Source organism: Poecilia mexicana, unplaced genomic scaffold, assembly GCF_051168715.1.
Source record: "Poecilia mexicana isolate PSO_F unplaced genomic scaffold, ASM5116871v1 scaffold_5, whole genome shotgun sequence".
Lineage (NCBI taxonomy): Eukaryota > Metazoa > Chordata > Actinopteri > Cyprinodontiformes > Poeciliidae > Poecilia > Poecilia mexicana.
This window is the reverse complement of record NW_028263374.1, coordinates 21,301,283-21,315,576: the sequence shown is the minus strand read 5'-3', so window position 1 is coordinate 21,315,576 and position 14,294 is coordinate 21,301,283. Positions and strand designations below refer to the sequence as shown.

Here is a 14,294-nt window from a genome sequence, read left to right as displayed (position 1 = left end):
TTTTCAGAAATAAATCAATAAATAGTTAAGATGAAACTATGTAACTATGTAAAGAAGAATTTACATATTTTTTTCTTTTATATTTACTGTGATCCTTCTCTTTTTCTGAAACATTGTTATTCTCTGCATAAATAAATAAATAAATAAATAAATAAATAAATAAATAAATAAATAAATAAATAAGTGATTATTTATAAAAATATAAAAATATAATTACAACTTTTCTTATAACACTCATATGTCTATTAAATGTGATCATGTACACTTCCTGAAATAATAATGTCTGGTTTTAGGTTAAGTGTCGGCGCACGGCTTTCTTCTTTAATAACCCAATAACTTTGTGGTCGCGTCGGCTCTGGTCCGGCTCCAGGGCAGCGGATTGGATTCCAGTCCAGGTTTTGTGGTGGATTTGACTGGTTGAGGCTCAGCAATCTGCAGCATCCCCACAAGAAGCCAGCCAGGCAGCCACACACGCTGTCCGATGGGCTGCTATGAAGTTACACTGTTAAAGTAAACACAAACATTTATAGATTGGTTTTCACAATTACTAGATAAGAACCTACTTAATATAGACGCAGCCGTGTACGTACAAGCATTTGATAAACACTTGGAGGCTGTAATGCCTTTATATAGCTGATTATATTACTTTAAAGGAATGTTCTTTTATTTACTGAGAAGAGGGAGGGAAACTGACCGACCATCACTTCGGTTGTGTTTCTGGGCTGCATGTTAAGTTTGAGGAGAAAACCGAGGCAGTGTGGTTCTTTTTTTTTTCTCTCTCTCTCTCTCTTTCTTTTTTTTAAGAAAAACAAAAAGTGAACTTCCTGTTTCGGGGTGGTCCACAGGCTGTGGAGAAAGGGAGGGAGGACAGGGAAAGAGGGGGAAGAGAGAGGGAGAAGGGGGTGCGCATTCCCGCATTGGCTGTGCAGCCAACTCCAAGGCGCTTTGCGGGACTCCAGAGCCGAACATGGGGTGCAGTTTTGTCAACGTCTGCCTAAAGACACTTTGAAGAATTCGAAAGTATGCAAGATCCCTGCTGAAGAAGGAACAATGTGTCGGTTTCTGTGAAGATTTCACTCATCTCCATCCGCCTGCTTGCCAGAAAAGTTGAGAGAGAGAAAGAAAGGGGAAAGAGAGAAAGAGAGAGAGAGACGGGAGGCTTTACTGGAAACTTTCTCAGTCCCTGGATCCTCTGAGCTCTTCCAAGGACTCCAGTCAGGGAGTTTCATGCTGAATATTTCTCCTCTACCCTGAGGTAAGCAGAGCTGATGATTTATGCTCGCTCTGTAAATCACAGCCGAACTATTAATTGACTTGATTACGCGTGTTCTTGGTTTGAAAGTAACTTTTTGCGCAGCCTTATAATCACCCTTGTAGCCTGGATCTCTTTAAATCAGATGAAAACTTTAAACTGTGTGTTACAGTAGGTGTTTTCCATGTCTTTGTTTATGTGTTGCTTTCTTTTTTCGTCTTACGTTTTGTTTTAAATTTTCCCCTTATCTGATAAGATATTGTGTTCGGTTTTTGTGGGTTTTGTGGTTTCTTGGGGTAGAGTATATTTTACTTTGGGTTTAAAAGAGACCTGGGAAGATATTGAAATTGTTTTCTGTTTAGACATGAGAGGACAAGCTGATGTTTTGCTGAATTTCCTGGCTCAATTGCAGACCCCCCCTAAAACTGCTTCCTTTGGGGTCTGCAGGTTTGCCCGAGGACAGTAGCAGGGCCACCCGAGAACAGCTGTTTCTTGTAATTCGCAACACTTTTGGTGCCAGTATTTGTCCTGCATGCTTACCTCTTGCTGCAGTTTGTCAAAACTTTGAATGCATAAACTTTGATGGTTTTCTGACATCTGCACTTTTGGTGCTTCTTATGAATTGAACCCTGCTATCATCCATCTCTAATCTGGGATAGATGTTGGATTCTAATCTAATTATCTGAGTAAGAGTGGACTGTAGCTGCTAATGTGGGAAGATTAGGCCACTGCTAATAGTGGCCCTGCACTGAAGAGCGTCAACATCAGCCTCAATGGGGAGGCCAAACACTTATTTATTTCCAAAGTGACAGTGAGAAGTGCTGAGCACACACAGTGTGAACCTTCCCCACTCACACGTATACCTTTGTAGACTGCATTAAGAGGAAGACTCTTGAAAGGATTTATGAGATATTAAATTATTTAACTGCTTTGCAACTGGACGAGGTGGATTTAGCTACTGTTATCAGGTTTTTATGCTGAAAGAAGCTGAATAAAAAGCTCGGGGTCATTTTCCATCATGAGCAATCACGCTGACTCCTTTAGAGGTTTACATGGGGGAGCATTCGATGGACGAGACTGCACTTGTCCTTTGGCCACATGAGAAAAGCTCTGCAGGGGAGCTTCCTTGCCCTCTCTGGTCTTTATCAAGTGTATTGAGCTCGAAAGGCTCCTTAATGGGGATGGCCTTAAACAAATACACTGTGCAGGAGGCAGCTGACCTCAGATTTGTAGTCACAGGTCAGGTCTGAAGTGATTTACCACAGTCATATCAGGAGACTGATGGGTTTTTCTTTAACCTCGTACAATTTTTATTTGGGTGGATTTGCGTCTACTGTAGTAAAAACGAGTAAAACTTTGGCCAAAGTTCTCTCTGGTATTAATCATGATGATAAAGTCACTTTTTTGGGGAGCTTAGGGTAGGCAGTGGGGGCGGAGGGTTTGGCCCCTGATTATGTGACACAGGTGTAACAAGAAGCAGGCAGCAACAAGTGGTGTGTTTTTGTCAAGATTCCATTTTAGTCCGCACAGCAAGAAACTCGTCACGTGACGCCTGCAACCCGTCACCCCCCCCTTCCACTACACGGTCCTTCTCCTACCTTCCACACACAGGGAGAGAGAGGGGAGGTAAGGGGGAGAAGGACCACCCTCACTGGGATCACAGCCCTTCAATCAGACCCTTTCACACCCTGTGAACCTGAAACAATCAGGGTTTAATAGCAGCTGTCTGTCTGAGCCGGGCCTGGCTCAAACCGCACGGACGATCAGCTTCGGCCCGGGACGCTCCAAAGGACACAGAACTCGCTCCTTTTTCTTCTGTCTCCTCATTGTCCTCTTTACCACTTCCAGGCACATGCACATATCAGAGGAAAGGCATTCAGAGATGATTGTCGCCTCATCAGATTTGAGTTTGCGTCGTTTCTGATCTGCTGCACATCTTCCGTTTACTCCATGTCCGTTTTTGGCTGAGAGTGAAGAAATTGTTTGGAGGCAAAACTTGCTTCCCAGCCCATTTGAAAGCGTAAGAATTAGCTGTGGATTTCACAGAGATTTGTACAGTAGAAAGACTAAATGATGCTGGAGTGAGACAGAGCACTGAGGAGGGGTGCTACTAAGTAAAGAGCTGACACCAGAGGGCAAAAGCATTAAACACTTAGCAAGCTTGAATCGCATTAGTCAAAGGGCACCCATAATAGTGAGGGGAAATGTTGCAGCCATGGGAAATATTCAGAAAATCATTGTCCGTGGTCACTCTGAGATTTCCCACCCATTAGAGGGCGTATCGGACAAATCACAGCGGACAGGATTAGATGAATGATCTTCACAGCCGATCAGTTCAAAGCGATAGAAAAATGAGACAGAGGTCATCTGGGTTTGATGCAATTAGTCCAGTGGAGGTTTTCATTCTTCTTGTTTTGTTTTTGATGAAAAAAAGACTTTTATGAAATCAATTCAGTGCTGAAGATAACTGCTGGTAGCGGTGCTAAACTAATTCTAGGATCACATGTGTTTTAATCTTGTTGTGACTCATCAGATGTTTTCTCATAAAACAAAATATTCTGGTGAGGAAGCATTGAGGTGTACCGCATATCACATCAGTGTCTTCATATCTTGTCTCATTAAAAAAAAAATTGTTTTATTTTGGTTTTTTACTGCTCTTGAAAACAAAATGATACTTAGATTTTACCACATTTATGTGCAAAATTTTGAAAAGTGCGGCATGCATTTATAGGTAGCCTTCTGTATTCTGATACCTCCTAATTAGTAAAGTCCACATGCGTAATTTAATCTCAAAGAACATCACAATGAAAACCAGGAAACAAAGCAAACAAGTCAGGCATAAGGCTGTGGAGAAATTTCAAACAAGATTAGAATAAAAAAACTATTTCCCAAGCTTTAAACATCCCACAGATCTCTGATTAATCCAAAAATTGGAAAATGGAAAGAGTATGGGGAAAACTACAAACCCACAAAGACGTGGCTAAGATGAGATGGCCAGTTGAGACCTAGTTCCAAGATGCTATGTGTGGAATAAAAAAAAAACAAAAAACAAAAAAACATCAGCAACATGTTTCATGGTGGGAAGATGTTGAGTTCAAGGTGAAAATAATATGAGGACAGTGAGATATGGTAGTGGTAGCATCTCGCTCTATGAATGTCCTTCTTCAATAGTGATGGAAGTTTGTCAGAACTGATAGGAAGATGGACTGTGCTAAATACAAAGTGAGTCTAAACATCCAGCCAAGATGTGCTTATTTCTCCAAGCACATATATGAGTTGGAATGGCCCAGTCAAAGTTCAGACTTCAACTGAGAATATGTAGCAAAGCTTGAAATCTGTGCTTTGTCCAATTTGAATGAGCTTGGGCAATTTTGTTCAGAAAAATAAGCAAAAACTTAAGTTTCATGAGTAAACTTCAAATAACCTGTAGCTGTAATTGCAGCAAAAAGTCTTTTTGTAGTATTTACTGATGGAGGCTGAATATAAATCCATGCCACACTTTTCAGATATTGGTTTATTAAAAGCCATGTATTCTTTTCCTCCCATTGTTCAGATTCTGTACTTTGTGTTGTGTGTCACATAAAGTCCCTGTAAAACACAGTGAGGGCTGTGTCTCTGATGTGGGAAAATCTGAAGAATATTAAGTGGTGTGAATACTTTTGCCAGGTAGAACAGATGAAAAAGTTCAAATTTACTGCCTGCAGCGCTGTATATGTGTGCCTGTGATGTAGATTTTCTGCCGTCAGTAAGAGGAGGAGCTGACGCTTTTCCCGGTGGTTCGGTGCCTCTGCTTTGAATTGGGGCGGTGGGTTTCTTTGCCTCCATGTGTCAGTGTGCGTGTGTGGGTTTGTGCACAAGCAAGCCTAACTATCACCTCATGTGGTTGATATTAGAAATCAAACGACAGCTAATAGCATCCAGGTGAAAATGCTGGGTTGTTTTTGTGTGCACAAACAGCCCACGCTGATACTCATTACTCTCCATTAAATCCGCTCAGTTTGTGGCTCTGACTGAAAGAAGCAGGAACAGCCTGGTCTTGTAGTATTTCTTATGTTGTTCCTGCAGGTTCATTCAGACTATTTTTTTACTCTAACTTGCTTGTGTGTGTGTGTGTGTGTGTGTGTGTGTGTGTGTGTGTGTGTGTTTTCTTTTTGGGTTGTCTGTGTTTCAATGTGTGTGTTCCCGACTGCTGATGACTCATCTTGTGCTTTACTGTCGGCAGGCAGAAAGTGAAGAAGAGGCGGTGTTTATTATTTCACCAGGTTGCCATAGCCACAATGCTTTTAGGTGCTGACATAATTAGTGAAGTTACAACACAGAGTCTGACGTCTGACTGTAGTATTCATCAATTAGAAGAAAAAAAATGACACGTCTGTGTTCCCCTTTGCTGTTTTAGAGAAGGAGAGGCAATATAACAAGATAAAGATCATCACAGGTTTTGCGTCATATTCATTTTCCAAAGATTTATACCTTTTGTTTTATAACAAGTAAGGTAATGATAGAGTTCCTTAACTGCATCATGGATGCTTTGATTTTGCTATTCAGAAACGAAGGGACTGAGGAGAAAGTGCAGCGGGGATATTCATGTTGCGTGTGTTTATGATGGCTCTTCTGGACAACAACTCTGTTATCTGAGATGAGATAACTTCCTAAGAATGTTGGCTTGCCATATGTTTTCGAGAAACATGCAGTTCCACATTAAACACACTCCTGTCAGTGTCTGTGTGCTGCATACATCTACATTTAGGATTTTCTTGTTTTGGTTTAATTCATAAGTACAGCTGGATATTTGCAATAAAGAAATGTTCAGGATCTGATTCTGATTCCGGTGTCTGTTCTAGACACCAATTTCTTAGAGAAATTGGCGTCTGTTTCTTTAAGAATCTCCTACTCTTTCCAGCACATCATCACAACAATGCTTCTCCATGCCGTCCATTGGTGCTGCTTTCAACCATTCTTAGGGGCATTGTAGTTTGTATGATAAACACAGCACATACACAGTTCCATCAGGTGTTTGCTAATTGCTGCTGCTAGTCTGGAGGAGCTGAGAGAGGAAGGCACATGGGAGGGGTGGGAAGTCAGTTTGGGGACTAAAGCTCTTAGGCTTAGCTTTGGGTAAATAGGCAGCACGATGTATGAGCAGATGTTTAGGAACCCCTGAATGGCTGCCATGTGAGATTTAAGGATTTCTAAAACATGCATGAATGAGTCAAAGCAACACTCCAGGTATGTGCTTGATGGGGGAATAATATTGTAACATTATATACATTTGCAGAATACTTCCCCTTTAAAAACAGCAGCTCTGTTGAAGTAAGAAATGCCTTTAAGTGATTTCTAGGTCTAACAGGCAGTTATAGAGTCACCTGTTGAGCTGATTTTATCCTTTTAAAACAGCTCAATCTGAAGACGTTAATAACGATGGGAAACAACAAATGCAGCTCCATTTTAAACCTGCCGCTGTTTTCCCAGTTGAACAACTTCAGCTTCAATGAGTTGTGGACTTGCCTATCTGCTCCCAGTCTGGTAAGATTGAGAAAACTTTGGGATTTTGGGTCAGGCAGGAGTTTATGAAAATGTTGTACCTCTGCCTTTTTAGTGCCCTTTAAGTCTGGAAATTATCCCACCTAACTTACAAGTCAGCTGTTGATAACCAGCAGCCTCCACCAAAATAATATTGCACATTAACACAAAACATTATCTAGCTGAGATGACAGCAACAACCTTCCTTTTGATAAGGTTATTGTGATCTTTTCTCTCTTTTCTCTCATATTTGATGGCAAGTGTACATACTCTATAATCTCAATAAAGTATTACTTTGAGGATGTACACACCTGAACAAACAGGTTATAGAGCTTTTTAACTTTTAAAATATTTTTCCTGTTACAGATTTATTTTTATTTGGATATTGTATAAGTCACAGTAAATGCGTACAAGTTTTTTCTTTCTTAAATCATAAAAGCACAGCTTTCTAACATGGGTTAAGCAAGTTTTAGATTTGCTGTGAATATATATATTTTTTTTATCTTTCTGCTTTTATTTAAATGCAAAAATGCATCCATGTCAGCTGACTGACAGCTTGAGCAGCAGGCGATGAAGGAGGAACGTTACACTTTGTTTCGTTCGATCTCGTCTTCAGGGGTTGTGTACAGGACAGTTTGTGTTTGTGTGGTGCTTCTTGTACCTTCCTCCTCCACAGGGTGCGACTGGCAGGTGTGGCTTCCAGCTGATCCTCATCAGGCGTAATCAGGAGGAGTTTAAAAGAGGAGCGGTTTCCTGAGGTAGAGGCCAGATGGTTAACTCAAACTGTGTGTCCAGTGGCCTCTGGATACTCGGTACTCGCTTACAGCCTTTCCCTGCTCCGTGCATTATGTGTTAGCTCACCTGCGCCAGGCCTCTTGCTTCTGACTGCCCTCCTGAGGAAACTTGAACTATCACTTGCCTGTCCACCCTCAGACCTCCACCTGTTCATGCTTCCACCCCCCGGAACAGTAGAAGAATCACAGTTACCAGATGCGCTGCCCACCTTCTCCCTGCCAACCACATCCTCTGAAGACCTACTTACCTCTCCTTGGGTCTCCACCACTCACCAGAATCATGAAGCTGCATTATCACTTCAATCTCCTCAGTTTCAATATCAAACGTCCCACACCAGCAATTGATCAACAGGTTGATCAACCTCAACCTGACTCTCCAATCTTTCGCTGCCCCCCTTTTTCTGAGTCTCTAATTTTTCTAAGAGTTTTAATCCAGCATTGTGACTATCGGAGGAAACTCTTTTTTGCCATTACAAAAAGTTTTAAACGTACAAATACTTTTTTTTTTTTTTTGATGTTTTGAAAACTTGAGTGTTCCTTTAAAAATGAAAATTGACATTTTAGTGCACTGGATGGCTTTAACCACATTGGTTCAGTAGCCAATGCTCAAAAACCACAAAGAAAAATAATTCTTCCTGTTTCTTTTTGTAACGTCTCTTCCAAATGTCCCACTTGAGAATAAATAAATTGTCCCCCATCTCTTTTTTTCAAAATGTTCCCATTCTTGTCTTTTCTCTGCTCAGACTAAGAGCTTCTGTGTCCACAAGCTACCGCGGCTAGGTCGTTGCCATGTTAGCCAGATCAGATGCCATAACAGGAAGTCGGTAAACATTCACTGCACAGTGACACACGCGTATGTGACTTACGACTGCTGCGAGCCAAATGCAGGCCCGAGTCGTCACTGATACGCCAAGAGGAATCTGTTGTGGGTCAAAGGTAACCGCTCTCATCGTCAGACAGCCTCACGTCTACGACAACACCTCGGACATGATGTTCCAGCTGAAGAGCAAAAGATTTCTGTAGCTTAATTTTGATTTACAAGCAACATGTGTCGATGAGGCAGAAACTGAGCAAAAGAAAAAGAAAAAAAAGCTTCTTCAGAAAGGCTTATCTGCAACTGAACAGTCAGGCTACAACACACTGAAGCATGCACTGATCAGAGGTGATTCAGAGCTTTGGCAGTTTTGTAATTGTGCAAACTAAAGCTGGGTGTTTATTCTTTTTAGCGTAAAAAGAAAAAGTTTAATGAAACACGTTCATTTTGCTCTCTAGCCTTAAAACTTACGTCTTGTGTCCAGAGAAAATATCTAATTTCAGGGAGAAACAAACTACAGAGGGGTTCAGTTTTGTTAGGTGTAATTAACCTTATTTCAACAAAGCTTTCTGTGGCCTCCTTTTAAGTAGACAGAAGTCTAATTCTTTATTGTTGCTTGGATGGACACACAAAAATACATATCCTGTACATTTTCAATATATTTTGCTAACTTAATTAAGCCTGTAGGAAAAATAATTTTGTTGGCACGCTTTGAGAAAGAGCTTTCTAGTCTCATTAAAAGTGGAATTTGCTGGAAAGGAAAGAAGGGCAAAAGACAGTGCAGGGGGGAAAAAGAGTGAAACATTTCATAGTGTAGGAGTTAGAGGGAGAGAGATGCAGATTGTTTTAAATCCACAGCGAGTCAGCCTCTCAAATTTATGCCCATGGGCTGCTTCTTGGGTGGGCTGCTAGGAGGGCGGTGCACTAGCTGGATCAGGGGAAAGTTGCAGACTCCAGACTGCTTGCCTTGCTCCAAAGCTTTTCCTGCTGCAACACATTTACAACTTAGCCGTCCTGACTGGCTGACTGGGTGCTTGGCCCTGCCCTAACTGACTGAGCTGCAGTGGCTGGCTCTTTCTTATTTGGCAACCGCGGCTTTTCAGCGCTTTTCATGGCGTCTGGGGCTTTGAAGGCAGGTTTTATGTAGGGAACTCTGGACGGTTTCTGGTAAAAAAAAAAAAAAAAAGAAATGTGTAGCACAACTGTTTTTATTAACAAATTATTTCATGGGTTTGGAAATTGGTGCTTTCTTTTTCCAAAATAACCACTTGCTTCATGTTTAAAAACTGATTTCCCCTGAGAGCGAGTTTGTCCTCGAGAAAGAACAGAAACGATCTGCATCTCAGTTCATGAACCGGGATCAGATAAGACGTAATTCTGCCTCCTCTGTATTTCATGCCAGCACTGACTGTTTTACTCAGCAGAAGAATCATCTGGACCCACATGTAGCCAGCAGAATGAGTTCAGGATGTGGGGATGAGGGAGAATAACTTCAAGTGATTCACGATCACAAGAACCCCACGGATGCATTACAAATCAAAGAAAGTGATCATTTTACAAACAAAAGCACACAGTTTAAATTGGCCAAGTTTTGTCCTTCCTTTAAACAACTTCTGAAATACTTTCCTTATAGTTCCCTACAAAAGGGATGACATCAGTTCAAATGATCTAAGATCCAGCACAAAGGGTGGTTTGGTTGGTTTCTTGATTCACTAAGTTAATGCGCTGAAGCAATAATCTTGGGTATACAAACAGAACAACCAGAAAGACCAGTGGGAAGTAAACACTAGAAATGCACATATTCAAAATTTGTAAACATGTTTTTAATCCCTGGTTTTTGCACAACTTTTATTTGCTGATGGTAATCTCAACTGATTCCAGTTTTGATTTAAGAACTATAATTAACAGTACCTTGCAGCAAGGAGGTCCAGGTTTTGAATCCTGGCCTGTTTCTGCAAGGAGTTTGCATGTTCTCCAGTGCATATGTAGGTTCTCTCTACTTCCTCAACAGTTCAAAAACATGACTGTTAAATGTGTCTCCATATTAAGCTTAGGTATGAGTGTGTGTGAGTGTGTGTACATGATTGGATGTCCAGTGATCTGTCCAGGGTGTACCCCGCCTTTCACCCAATGACCCACCTCACCTCCAGGTTTGAGACGTTTCAGTTTCAAACCTGCAGATGAGCTGCCTCTGAGCTGACTCGGGCCTTTCGTAAATCACAAGTGCATACGATAACTTCTAGCAGAGCTATGAGCTTTCAGAAATGAATCCAGCAGGACAGAACCACAGGAGGAATGGTGCAGCAATGATGTTACACAAAAAAATCTGTTCCGGAGATCCCCCCATAGCATTCTTTTCAAAAGAATAACAGCGGATTAACTTAATAATCTTGTGGAAGGCTTAGCAAATGCTTCAAATTTAATTGTATATTTTGACTTTCTACTTTACTTGTTGGAAATGATTTCTGAGTTTTCCTGAGCTGCCTGGTTCCTATCCATCACCCTCTTGTAAATTCCAGCTTGATTCTACACGAGACATCTGACGCGTGGCTTTGACTACATACTTAGCAAGTCAGGAGCATAAAACTGATGGGGTAACTTTAACCCCCCTTGCCTCCTCAGCCCTTTCACAAAACATGGAATGATAATTTGGTGAATTAGGAAATGTTACTCATGCACATTTAGCATTTCTTAACAATTAATATATTTTTAAAGTTAATTATTCACCAGTTTCCCTCCAAAGTTTCTTGTGTCTTAAAAACAACATGCACATATAAATTCTCAATTTGAGCACATAGTAATTCTTTTTATTATTGAGCAGTTAGCAAACTTTGGTTCATTTCTGCCTGTGTGTCTCCCTGCTTTCCAAGCTAATTCACTCTGAAGGTATTATGGTTATTGGAAGGCTTGTAAACCATTAAAGCTCGATTTACAAGAGAAAGAAAATAGGGTCCGGGTGTCTGGGGGGGGAGGGGAGCAGTGACCTCAGGCTTGGTACTGGTGGTGACCCCATCATAGGTGATCACCAGAATTGAATTCCTCTCAAACACCAGGCCAGCAGTACATCTGGAGCTGTTTGCAACAAACTGCAGACCACTCCTCGATTACATAATTGTGCCCATTAATTACACAGGGAGGGCCCTCATTTCCTGGTAGCCAATAAATAACAAAAAGAGAGCCAGTAAAGACAACGTCTAAGACACATATGATTATAGGGAGTAAAACATTAAAAAATATATATTTTTATTCATAAAAGCAGCCCAAAACTATGTATATTTTTTTACTGGATTCTATTTTTACTGCTGCTGTATGTTTATTTTTATAAATCTTATGTAAATCTCCGTCATATATTGGAGTAGAGTTTCAAAGTAAAGATTAAATAAAAGCAGCTGTTGGTTTAATAGCATACAAGATATTAAAATCTACAGTGCTGTTTGTTGTTTCTTGTATACTCTGTGTGTTTTTGGCCACACACAAAGCTCCATGCAGGTCATTTCGCCTGCAGAGTTGTTTTTTTTAAGGTAAATTGCTAACTACATGTTGTGACTGGATAGATGCAGGTGTGATTTCTGAGGAGGGTTTTCACACCATGACAGGATTCCAGATGACGGCTCGCATCAAGCTGGAATGCAAGTTTTATTTTGCAGGGTGTAATGATAATATCAAATACAATTTAAAAAAAATATTATAAGCAAGAATTAGGTGCAGAAATTTGAATCTATCGCTGATTTTTTTTCATGACACAAGGTTTAAAATAACTTTGCAGACTCTTTGTTAAAAATCCTTTAGGAAGTTGCTTTTTGTAGCCATCATCCAAATCCTGGTACAGTTGTAGCAGATGGTTGACCACCTTTCCTGTCATAAATTGTTAGGTTCCTTGTAAAATTGTTGGTTTCTTCTCAAGTTGAATTCTCAGTTCTCAGTCCATAGTCAGATTAAGTCCAGTTGTGTCAAAGGTCTAACCATTTGGCTGTTGATTTGAGGTGAAGGTGTTGAATTTGAAGGTAATCCACTATTGTTATCCCACCTTCTTTGGGCAGTTACAAGCTTCACATTTGGTAATACTAAGGATAATCTTGACTCCAAACACTGCTTTTGCCTTTCTCCAGCAGGAATGTTGCCTGGAACCTGGAACTTCTTGTTGCCATACCACTGAGCTGCCCACAATCTTCACTTAATATTACTTATCATAATTTAATAATCAAAAGAAAAAGAAATGAGGTTGGAAAACATCAGCACTAGATGTTTTTCTCTAACAAAGCTATCCCTCCTCAGATCTGATCAGCACAGTCATTAAACACTGAGAGATTAATTGTAGCTGAGGACAGAGAGCCGTGCCACTAAGGATGCCTCGAGGTGCAGATCCTGCTGTGAACTGACCTCCTGCTGCACTCAGCATGAAACAAATGTTCAAATGACAATACATTTGTTGCAGCTGTTATTTTTTCAGGTTCACTCTGTCGCTCCTTCTGCACCGTTTTTTTTTTTTTTTTTTTTTTTTTAACCAATGCTGTTCTTGCCTTCAACCAGATTGGCTTTATTTTCGGGGAGGGCGAGTACAGAGTCGGTTTGAGTTCAGAGTAATGCACCTGCTAGCAAAACTTTGAGGAGAGCGTTAGAGAATGGAAAAACAACTGGTTGTAGGGAGGGTGGGAAGTTCTGTGTGTTTTCTGAGAGTACGGGAGGTAAAAACTGGGAACATGGGGGGAGTAGAATGGAAGATCCTGTTTGATGGAGCTTCTTGGTCGGTGGGCTGCAGGGAGGATCACAATGCCATGCCGGGTGTTTATGCTCGGTTTGTGGGACCACACTGCTGAATACAGAGTGTGGTCACAGGGATGCTCGCTCAATTTTCCTTTCTCTCACACAATGCTTAGATTTCTTGCTGTGATGGATCAGGAGAAATGTGCAGAAACCCCCGTTTTCACCAAATGCATCCTGGGAGCAGCGCCTCCTCAGGACCCTGAAATCATGCAATGAAATAATAATTCTCATAATGTCACAAACTTTTTTTCTTAGATGCCTTGTTTACATGATAAATCATTGAAAGTAATGCTGCCATGGCCCTCCAACTACTTTCAGTTCTCTTTTTCTACATGGTTTTTGCTAGTGGCAACAACCGGTTGTTGATCATGTGAGTTGTGTGATGCAAAAAAGTATTTCCATTGCAGTTTTTCAAAATAAATCAATTTCGATACAGCCAAAAAAACCACCTCATCCTAGCGTCAAAACATTTTATCGAAAAACAAGAGTTGTTTTGAAATTGCCGTGTTTTTATTAAGCAATTTTATTTTCAAAATGTCAAATTGATCAAATATATGGTCAAAGGAAACGCAGCTACTGATTGCCACTGTTATAGGTTTGACAAAGCTGACCAACCAGTCAGTCAGGATTTTCTAACTAAGCTTCTGCTAACAATCTTGGCTCTGAAACTAACTATTTTTTTTCCCCAAAATATCAAATTCTAGATAAATAGTAAATAAATGTTTATATAATATTGCCTTATGTCATGCTGCATTAAAAAGTAGCATTGCAGTATTTGAACTGCTGAGCTCATACTTTAACAGAAGTCGGTATTGACTGAGTTACTGGGCATCTAATAAAATCTTGTGACCCCTGACTGACACAGTGTCAGATTGTCAGCTGTCTGAGACTTTTTGGACCTTGACTTGCGTCTTAAAAATTGCCATTGTGCAGACCTACTGACGCTGCAACAGGTTGTAATTTCCCTAAGTGCTTTTTGAATACAGTCAGTTGTTCTGTGATGGATCATGTATTGGCCTTCTTAAGCCCCATAAAGCATTCTGGTGTGCTGACAGATAGACTCTGGCTTTGAGTTCTGAGTGTTTTAGATTTGAGATATGACTGGAAATGGATGTTCAGAGTTTCAACCAGTAAAAACCACATGATCTCA

At 40.6% G+C, this 14,294-nt stretch overlaps 1 protein-coding gene across 2 annotated transcripts in view; it reads left to right on the top strand.

Annotated features, from left to right (window-relative positions):
- Window positions 1-689: 689 nt before the first annotated feature.
- gli1 (GLI family zinc finger 1) overlaps window positions 690-14,294 on the top strand; it is a 59,060-nt gene continuing 45,455 nt past the window's right edge. For both annotated transcript variants that reach the window (XM_015004537.2, XM_015004517.2), the window contains exon 1: window positions 690-1,255. The gene's annotated coding sequence lies outside the window, so the exon portion shown is untranslated. The remainder of the gene's footprint in view (window positions 1,256-14,294) is intronic.